The 10,474-nt window shown below is 32.2% G+C and overlaps 1 long non-coding RNA gene across 2 annotated transcripts; it reads left to right on the top strand.

The window, feature by feature from the left end:
* The first annotated feature begins 3,762 nt into the window (after window positions 1-3,762).
* On the top strand, window positions 3,763-8,560 carry LOC125503529. Of its 2 annotated transcripts, XR_007280948.1 has the most exons (4): window positions 3,763-3,934; window positions 7,855-8,162; window positions 8,220-8,331; window positions 8,407-8,560. It is a non-coding gene; the product is annotated as an uncharacterized LOC125503529 (long non-coding RNA). The 2 variants fall into 2 exon arrangements; XR_007280949.1 differs by having other exon boundaries at window positions 8,220-8,560.
* Window positions 8,561-10,474: the final 1,914 nt, after the last annotated feature.

The following is a 10,474-nucleotide window of genomic DNA, read 5'->3' as shown; positions in this document are numbered from 1 at the left end:
TTAAATGCTAATATTTATTAAATGACAATTTCTGTGCTACTCATCAACTCAGTGATACAATTAGCGGTCAATATTTGCCGAAAATTATAGATTGCTTTAATTATGAAGCAAAATTACAAAATGACTTAAGTACCTCGCTTCTTTTGAAAAAGTTTCTAGTAATACTGCAATATATCTACCTAGAAATGCTTTTGGTTTTTTTTACAGTTTTTGGGATAGTACAATGAGAATTGGCAATAATTTGAATTGAAATACATTAAAATCCAGTAGAGCAGAGCAGTTAAAAGTTTTTCTTTATTATAAACAAAACAGTAAACTAAATAAAAAAAGAAGCTTGAATATGGCAAAGCGTTTACAGGGTCGCTGTGTGTTCATCTATAGAACCATTTATAATTTAATTTTTGGAAACATTTTTGTTCCCAATTTTAATTCAATTTTTATAATGGAACTTGGGCATGAGATTAAACTTTCTGTTTAAACGTGCGTTTTGAAAGATTCTGTTTGGGACTCTATAAAAATATAAGTACTGAAGATTTGCTAAAGAAAGCTGAAAGCTTCCTCAAGAAATAACGAGTAGAAGCGTTCAGAAGCATAAAGGAAATCAATCGCCAAGCCCGTTCGTCGTAGAATGTTCGCAAAAATCGTATAAATAAATTCCTATATTGATTGAAAAAAATTACTTCTTACAATCTCTTAAACAGAACTAATGTGCAAGATAATAACGGTGTTAGCGCTAATGGTGAGTGACTTCAAAATGTTGTTTCAGTGTGCTCAGATTTACCACGCATGAAAGGGTTTAGACACGACTGTTCTAGATATCTGGATAGAATGTTACATTTTATTTCTCTATATACCGACTTAAACCACACAAATTTTAAGTATACACAACCTTGACGGATAAGCTGCCAGTCACTAACTTGAAAATATATATTGTGATTTTTGGAAGTGAACTTTAGTCTTTTATTAGTCCAGAAAAACGTTGACTTTCGTAAAAGTTAGTGTTTTAATCAAACGATTGAATCAGCAGTCATTTTTTTGGAGTTTTAATTTTAATGTGGGAGTCAACTATTACAAATTTTAATATGAACACTGTATATGAACAATAAGAATTCTGAGCAAAATTTATCATAAAAAATGCCGTCAGTAAAAAAGTGACCGTTTTCCGACCGAAAGTCCTTGTTATGGCTAGTATGTATTATGATTCTGTTTATTTTACTTCAAATACTCATTTTACTACTCAATAACACTTAGGTTTGAACTAACCTGTATTTTTGTTAACCAAAGTAGATAAATAAATTGAACTAATGGTACTTTCATACACACTATTTCATCAAAGGAGACAACATGATATATGGGTCTAACGTATATTTAAAAACCCGAATTTTATGTTTGAAACGTGCCTTTGCCTAATGTTTATTAAATATATTTTGCTAGATGTTTTCTAATTTTACTGCATAAAAGATACACTAAATAATATAATAAAAATAATATTAATAAGGTGGCTTTAGGCAGAAAGTGAGAAGTTAAAAAGATGAAACTGTGTAGTTGACATGAAAGGTACCTTGCTGCTACTGCTTTATGGTAGTCGTGGAGGCTCGAATGTCGAGATTTAGTTGAGAAATGATTAATAAGCATGGGCGTTGGTTGGGCAGAAGTTTTCCAGAACCAAAACTTCCTATGCAGTTAAGCATTAAGTCATTGGAAACTAACGGTTCTTAAGCAAAAAAAAAATGATTTTCAGACGATGAAACTTTTGACGAGCCTAAAACATTTTGTTGTCCTCACACTATCTAAGTAGATAATTTCAAAAAAAATTAATATAGGCTTTTCTTAATATGGCTCTAATTTCAAACACATCTGTTAGTATCAACAATATTAACACGACTGCAAAGTCGCAAGAAGCAAAAAACTAAAACGGTGAAACTTTTATCAATTCAACCATTAGGTAATAGCTGGTTTTGCAAAAAGTTTGGTCTCATTAAGTGACTAGATTGCCTATTCAAGACCAACTCCATTTACTAATAATTTCAAATCAATGCGGTATAACAAACAACTACCCGGCAGAACAAATAAAAAATAATTAATCGAACTGAAACATATCATGACTCCATTACTTCAGCTGACTTCAGTCAAAATTTATGCGTGCCCCCACTGTGGAGGTGATGAAACAACCGCGGTCCTTTTTGATTCCTCATAAAACTTCTTTCGAGATGTGGCCAAACTATTAAAAACGGGAGAACTTACTGCCATATTTTATGCGTCGCTAGCGGCTAAGTGTGCCTCCCTGCTGAGATCTTTAGAACTCTCCAAACGAGTACTCAAAGCTACTACTGATTGATTGCAAGGTTACATTCGGGTTTGCTTTTTTATATATGGAAATATAATTTTAATAGAATTTTATTTAGTGTGGTTTTCGAACTTTTTAATTACTGTTTTAGCCGTAACTTAGATCTATCCACACTACGGAAGATATGCTAATTTATTTTATAATTAGTTCGTTATTTCATACCTAATGAAGTTAACATTGAGATACGTATCTAATTATTATGAAAAGCAGGTGTAAATGCTACTTTTATTTATAAACAGGTTAATAATGTAACAAATTATTTCTAAATGCGATTATCGCTTTCCAGTGTGCAATAATTTCTCAAAATTTCAACATTTACTTAATTGATACTTCTGCTACTCACAAAAGCTGAAATAATTGCAAAAACCATATAGGAAATTTTGCAAAAATTTACTTAATCTTATTTACACGCGACGTATTTGACAATTTGCTGATAGAACAGATTCTTGATTCCAAAATTCCTTTTGTTGACTGAGCTCGTGACGTAGTAACATAAATTGCTGCTTGCACTACACGAGTTTTATCACAAAACTGCCCTGATTATTACAGAACTGAGCAATTTAATTTTAGAACCTTACTTCACAACATCAGTTTTCATTGTTTACAAGAGTGTTTGGAACTTATCTGTAAAATTGACCTTTAGACGAAAGTTGTCTGATTCAGCAAGTTCCAGCCCTTTTTCAAACAATAGCATGATGCGAACTTTCTTCGGAATTTTGAAATCCACGAAAAGCCGTTAAGAATCTGCCTCTTAAATTTTTTCCTTCAGTTTCACGTTAGCTTTCTCACAAGAATCAATTCGCTTGTATGAAATAAAAACCCAGCGAATTCTGTGCTTTGCTCATGGAAGCGACAATTTTTATGCATTTAAAACGTTGAGCATATAAAAAATCTAACCACAAATGTACTGCAAAGCTGTGATTTTTGTCGCCACATTTATGTCTGCAGTCGTAATTTTTACCAAATAGGAAAATTATGTAAGTGGAAGCAAGTTTTCCAATTTATTATTTGTAAGCCAGGTATACTATTAAGTTGTCAAATGACCATTAAAGTTTGTTAAAAGATGCTTTAATGGCAAAGCTGAAAATGGAGCAACACCGAATATGTTTCCATATTCTCCTACTAATCCCGACTAACGCCTTAAAGATAATAATGCCAATTCGGAACCCCCTACTAACAATCCACCGGCAAATTTGAAAAAGTAAACCATTCTACACAAAGAAGGCTCTGTTCCACCAAAATCATAATTGATCTTAAACTTGAAACGAACAATCTGGTAATAGTTCTAATGAACTCTCTAATCTACAACAGAAACATCCATAATCGACCATCGACAACACCGAGCAAAAACAAAACCAAAAAAAAAGAGGAACCGGTATGGTCCATGACATTGTTAATGATATCGACATGTCACTTGAAAAAGAACCACCGCCTTCACTTGACGATGACAATGCTAATGATGGGTGCTCAAAGGCAGAAAACCGACTCAACAATCGCCTATTGTGCCGAATATTCTTATGTGAAGACGAGTGTTGAACGGGTCATCAGCGAAATTTATCGATGAGCTCTTTTGTTGGCTACGTACGGGTATGTGTTGCTTTTGTAGTTGCAGGTGGACATGCTGAAATGAATCTAGAAAATTCATGATGTGACTTGAAGATCTTTAATCAAATTGTTTATCGAAATATCAGAGAGAACATCCATGAACCGTTCAGTTCTGCAGGCACGTTAAATTCACTTCATTTGCATACTTTTAACAGGTCTTTGAAGTGTAAAAAATTCTCAGTTTGGTAGATATTGTAGAAATATATACTTAATAAGAAACGCTGCCGGCCAGCATATGAAATAAACATATAAAAAAAGGCAAAACCAGGAGCAAGATATGGAAAATTTGTAACACAGAAAACTATGTTCTAAATAACATAACAACGATCTAAATAAGAAGTATAAATTCTCTCCTTAGGAAACGCCAGGAAGAAAAATATTCCAAAACGCTATGATCAATTCTTTTTAATGGATGATGGAAAGCAGGATCAGAATACTTAAGTTTTAAGCGTCGAGAAAAGTCCAGTAAACTACTATGGACTTGAATATTTCCCACTTGAAATGATAGCTTTGCATATAATTGGACGGTTTTCCTATATCTCCTGTGGTTCCCGAACTATTACAAATTAAATAATTGACTACATTATCGTTTACCGCTTTTGAGCTTACAATTTTAGAACATTGTTTCTAATCCGCTTTCATTGAGAAACACACCTAATGGTACCAGAAATAGTAGTTTCCCAAGTAAATGGAAATGCTTCCAAATCAGAAAAAGAGATATAAAAACATCATTAAATGTTTATTTTTTAACTTTCGTTTCGTCTTTACTAGGAAAGCGATCTCAGAAACCTGTCATGACTTCTGCTTCAAACAGATATTTCTCCGCCTTTTCAGGAGCTGAAAAATTATTTTTTTTAACACAGGGAAATATGATGATATATAGGAAGATATACATAGTATGGAAATATTATAGTAAATTATAGAACAAGAAAAAATGAGAAAGATGCCTCAGCAAAAAATCATTTATAACTTGTAAAGTTTTTGAGTTCCAAGACCATCTTATTTTTGAAACCAGTTAATTGAGACCAGACACACTTAAGTTGTAATGTTAATGCCTGCAGATTCTTTTTTGCAAAAATATGAAATTTGGCATTTAGTGTATTATTTTTACAAATATACAGGGTGCCCCAGAATATGTGGGCATGCACTGGGATTTGTACAGACGTTAAAAAAACATAACAAGTTCCTATAAAGAAAGGCTTTACGCGGAACGATTTTGAAGAGTACCGGATAGAAAATTTTGAAGAGTGGATCGTCGTTTAAGAGAGACGGGTAATAAAAACATGTCTGTACTTGCATTATCGTACTTTTTGAGTAGGTGAAATAATACTTTCCGTAAATAATTTTAGGAACGTTTACCAATACCAAATTCGTATTCAATAAAAATATTTTTTCCTCAAAAATCGTTCTGTTTATCGATATGAATCAAGAGCATATTTTGTTTAGTTTAAGGTTAAAGTGGCTCCTTTAGAGGCCTGTATTTCCGTAGGGGGGGCCTCTGAAATTTTTTTATAGAAACTTGTTATGTTTTTTACCCGGGGCACCCTGTAGAACAATCATAAACACGTAATCGTTCTTACATACGAGAGAAAAATATCAGTACTCATAGGTTTCAGATAGCCAACATTTTAATAGAAATTTTGTATCCTCAAAAATAAAAGTGGCTAATTTTTGTATGATATTTGCAAATTCAAGCAAATAAGCTTAAACGCAAAATCAATCGTTGCAGAAAAACGCGCCCCATCTACAGCTCCTTATTAACAAACCTCCAGTATTGTTATTGTAAGTCTAATCTTGTGTTCATCAAACTTTTTTATTTGTTGTTTATTGTACGGATATGGTATGTTTATCTGACCAAATTCCTGATGGGTTTTGCATGGTTTTTTCCATGAGCATTTCAGCCACATGTCGATATGTTTATCAGTTTGCCTCATCGATTAACCATGTTCGATGAGAAAATCTGATCAGATCTTACAACCGAAATCTTGAGACAAATAACGGCTTCCGGTTCCCACCAATGAAAATAAGCGGCTTAACACAACGAAAGTCAATGATTTTCGGACCAGCTTATTAACATTTCATTAAAAATTAAGCCCTTAACAAGATACCTTTGACAGAATCAATTTTTGTTCATCGACGAAACGAATAAAAACCGTTCAGATGCTAATAAGAAAGTAAAATCCTTTAAAACTTTTATATATAGGTTGCAATAATCGGCCAGTTAGCTAAAGTATGAATATTTTAACGGCAATTTCGGCTGTAAATTACATAATTTACTGGTTCCAAAGTATGAGCAAATTTGGCTCTTGGAAACAACCTTGGGCAAATGAATTCGTTTGGTATTGGCGTTGTAACAGTGAATCAACTACACCAAAAATCTGATTGAAATTGAACTGTTTGAAACCATTCGGAATTCTTGACTTCACAGGCAGTCAAAATACAACTTCCATACAGATCCTTTAATTGCAAATTTTGTGTTTCGATTTTATTCCAACATCAGATGGAAAAACTTCTATCGTCATTTTCACGCCTATTTATTGACAGCAATATGCGAATGCATTTACTGAAACTCACACAAATAAAAAGACTGAAATACATAATAATAAAGAACACAGAATTTATATAAAATTCGTATCTATATTAGAAATGGGCACATGAAATTCGAAGATTTGGATAACGCATAATATTAAAAAAGCTGGAAACAACCAAAAAATTATCAAAATATACAAACAGAAATTAACAAAATTTTAATAAAAATGTACGAATACACATACAGCTTCATAAGCCATAATAAAAATAGAATAGCCTTAATAAAATCGGTAGCAAAAGATAAATTTGAAAAATTTAATTCTTTAAATATCTACTGGATATATTGGTAAGAAATTCAATAAGCAAAATAAATTAATCGCAATCCTGATCCAGTATCCAAGTAATATTTATAAAACCTGAATTTACGTAGGTACTAAAAAATGGATATTTTCCACCTGCATTCAATGGATCAATTAAAGAATTAATGAAGAATTAATCAAAATGGGCGTCAATCAACATGTAAAATGGTTAAGAGTTAAAGAATTTTTTAGACATTGCTTTTGAGAATGCAAAATGTATAACAATGTCGAACCTGCATAAAGTTTACCTTCCTTAGGTCTTTGTAAAATTTTCGACACGATAGACGCAGATATTCTACGTTCTATTGAAATTTAATAAAAACAAGCACTAACACCAATCTTAGGATATTATTTAGTGATCTCGTAAATATTTTCCTGGATCTGGAGCTTTTAAGGTTGCGATACCTATATCACTTTAATATGTAGCAAATGAGACCTAATACTGTGAACTGAAGTTATGAAGTATAGTTCAGCAAATCTCTTATGAAACTCCTGTAATAAAAATTATTGTTTTAAAAACTCTATTAAAACATTTAATTAGCAGATATTCAATTCTTCTCAACTACATAGGGCAAATTTTCAGTTTCATTCTCTTTTGTAAACAAAAAGCGCATCTTGGGCAATTGAAATTCACAACCAATGTTGCTTAAAATAATTTGGGATTTATGCAACTAGCCAGTTTCATAATAGATAATTTATATAAAAATTTACATACCTTGACCATAAATAATTAGCAAATTACCGCACTGTAAGAACAATTCCGCGTTTTCATTTCTTGTTTTATTATCCCGAGACGCAGTACACGGTAAGCAACTACAATAAACCGAAAAATATTTCCCCATATTTTTTATTGATGAATCTTGGTAGTCGAAGTTAGTCCCCCCTGGTGTCTTTATTATCCACCCCACATGGGGCCCCATGAGCCACTTACGCTCCACTGAATGTTTTCCATTTTAAGGTCAAATCGGTGATTTATTGGTTAACATAAACATTAATTAATGCTTCCATTTTTAGATACACACGGCCTGAAATAGGTATAAATCCATCAAACAACACTAAGAGGTAAACGGTCACTCAGATAATAATTTTTATCCGAAATAAGCAGAAAGTAGTGACAATAAAGCGAGTAGTAAATTCAGTAAGTACCAATTTTCTGAGTCAGTAATTATTCTTTTAGACGGTGCACACTGGTTTCATTATTATTTATAAAACTAAAAAGGAAAATAAACATTACAAGGTAATTACCCCTGAAACAGCCAAGTATCTAGAGAAAATATAACGCAAGAACTGTTGAAAACAAGACTCCAACCAAGAAGAAATAGGTAGAACGGTTTAAATTCGATCATATAAAACAAACTCAATGGGTTAAAATCCTTTAGCAGTGGAACTGTATGGGCGTACCGGAATGCCGGTACATTCCAATAAATTTCATAAATAGAATATCCGAACGAGTTGCTCGTGTGTTCCACGGAACTAATAGACATAAATCCGGTACGTCGGACGGCCAGTGCTTATCCTATGCTAATGCCTAATGAATATTCTGGTTCAATGCTGTGACCATTTCAGATAGCAGATGATCGGCGATCTGGTGGACAAAATAGTGTTAACCTGTTTTATTCAGCAAGTTACATAGTAATGGTGATACGGGGCATTGTAACAGTTATATAGAATATGTGGTATATCCTGTTATAACATTTTTTCAATAAATTCAGTCTCGTTAGCTTGCCGAGTCATTTTCTTAGATAGGAAAGGCAAAGATATCTATACTTTACTAAATAGCTCATTGCAATGGCGCTATAATAATGTTTCACGGTGCAAAAGGAATGCTTGCTGATTTTTATGAGATTTCGTGAGGAAGAGCACTGTTTTCTCATGTTCTTAAGCCCGGATTTATGTTTTGATTCGTGTTAAGCCGCATTTGGGCGTGAATACCTCATGCGGCGATAAACATGAAATTTTGTTTTATGCAGTGAACCAAAAAAATCAACCCAAACAAAATGTATAAATAGAAAATGCGAAGAAGTCGCATACCATTTAGTAAATGTAAAACGAATTCGCTTTCAAGGCATCAAATGGAATGCATTGTTTTTCATGCTCATGTACAACTTAATGCTTTGAATAGTACCCAATATCATTGCATGATAATGACGTCCTTAGAATTCCGCGTAACGTGATCCCCTGTAAATATTTCAAGCAGTAAAACACATTTTTTATTAAAATAAATATTCTTGCATGCCTCGCAGCAGTTTTAAATTATTTTCAGTTGAGTGCGCGATGAATAAGAGACGAAATGAAAGGAAAACAGTAAACTCTCAATTAACACACCTTGCATCAGAAATAAGCAGAAAAAGACTAGTATTAAAAAGTCACAGTTAATTCCTGTTGAATTTTCATTATGCAGTTGATGATAATATATCAAATAATAGTTCCATTACGCGGTCAATTTGCATATTCGTTAATTTACTTATTCCTTCGTGACGGACGTTACGATTTTGATACCGTTATCAGATGTATAATTTTTTACCAAGACATTTTAGTCCCTAAAATTAAATATGGTTTGTCCACAATTTGAAAATTTAGTTAATGTCTTTAATGGAATAATTCGCCAACTATGCAACACATATGTAATAAATAAAATTAAAAACAACGATGAACGTGTAAAATGTATATCGTTAGGGAATATCCCAAAAATAAATAGGTATAACAATTACGAAAAAGTTAGATCAGCAGAAGAATTATAGAAATTTAAGCAGTTTTCCCAAAGTTGCAAATGAAGCGTATTGCCTATGTTTAAAAGAATAACCTGTCTTGATAGTTTTAATTTAAATTTAAGTAAAAGTGTTAAAAATTGTACGAACACGAGTACATAAAAATTGTAAAATGTTGATAAAATTTGTTTACCCAAATTCGGCAATTCTTGTTTTCATGTTTTAGATGTCAAACATACAATCGCCATAGAAAATTATTTTGAAACATTCCAAACTAGCGAAAGGATTCGTACTGACAGTCTAAGTAACATTTATGAAACTTGAAATGAACTATGAAAAATTAACACAAAATACCAAAATAAACTTTAAGCAAATTAAAAAACAAGCCACATTAAGTTTGCAAAACGAAAATTATGATTTTTGTTGTGAAGAACTAGCAAAGTGAAGAATATGTGAAAAACAACAAGGCTTTAGACCAAACAAATCCACATTTAAGAAAATCGCATTATATGCTTTATTGGCATCGTTCAACTCCATCAACAAATGAGAATAATTAAGACCCTAAAACTATAAAAGAAATATATTCATAACATATTTGAAGACAAAAATCAATTGATAACCATTTAGTGAAAATAAGTAATAAAGTCTCGACCGTAATAATACAAAGGGGTAATTTTAAGTCCAGCACCATTTAAATGCCATAATGAATGAAATAATAAAAAATGTCTGAAATTTCGAGAATTATTTTGCAAAAACTCCAAATAAGGACTAGACATGTTTTAAAATCAAAACTAGTTACAAAGATACTCTGGCACAGACCATTGTGATGTTATGTAAAGGCGGTAATCAGACTTACTTACCTAAATATCCTTCTCTTTATTGACTGTTTTTTTTTTTCATTTTTCAAAGAAAACATATTTCAAATC

The sequence above is a fragment of the Dendroctonus ponderosae genome, unplaced genomic scaffold (genome assembly GCF_020466585.1).
Source record: "Dendroctonus ponderosae isolate FM_Combo_2020 unplaced genomic scaffold, Dpon_F_20191213v2 Dpon_F_20191213_2, whole genome shotgun sequence".
Classification (NCBI taxonomy): domain Eukaryota; kingdom Metazoa; phylum Arthropoda; class Insecta; order Coleoptera; family Curculionidae; genus Dendroctonus; species Dendroctonus ponderosae.
This window is presented reverse-complemented; position numbering and strand designations above follow the sequence as displayed.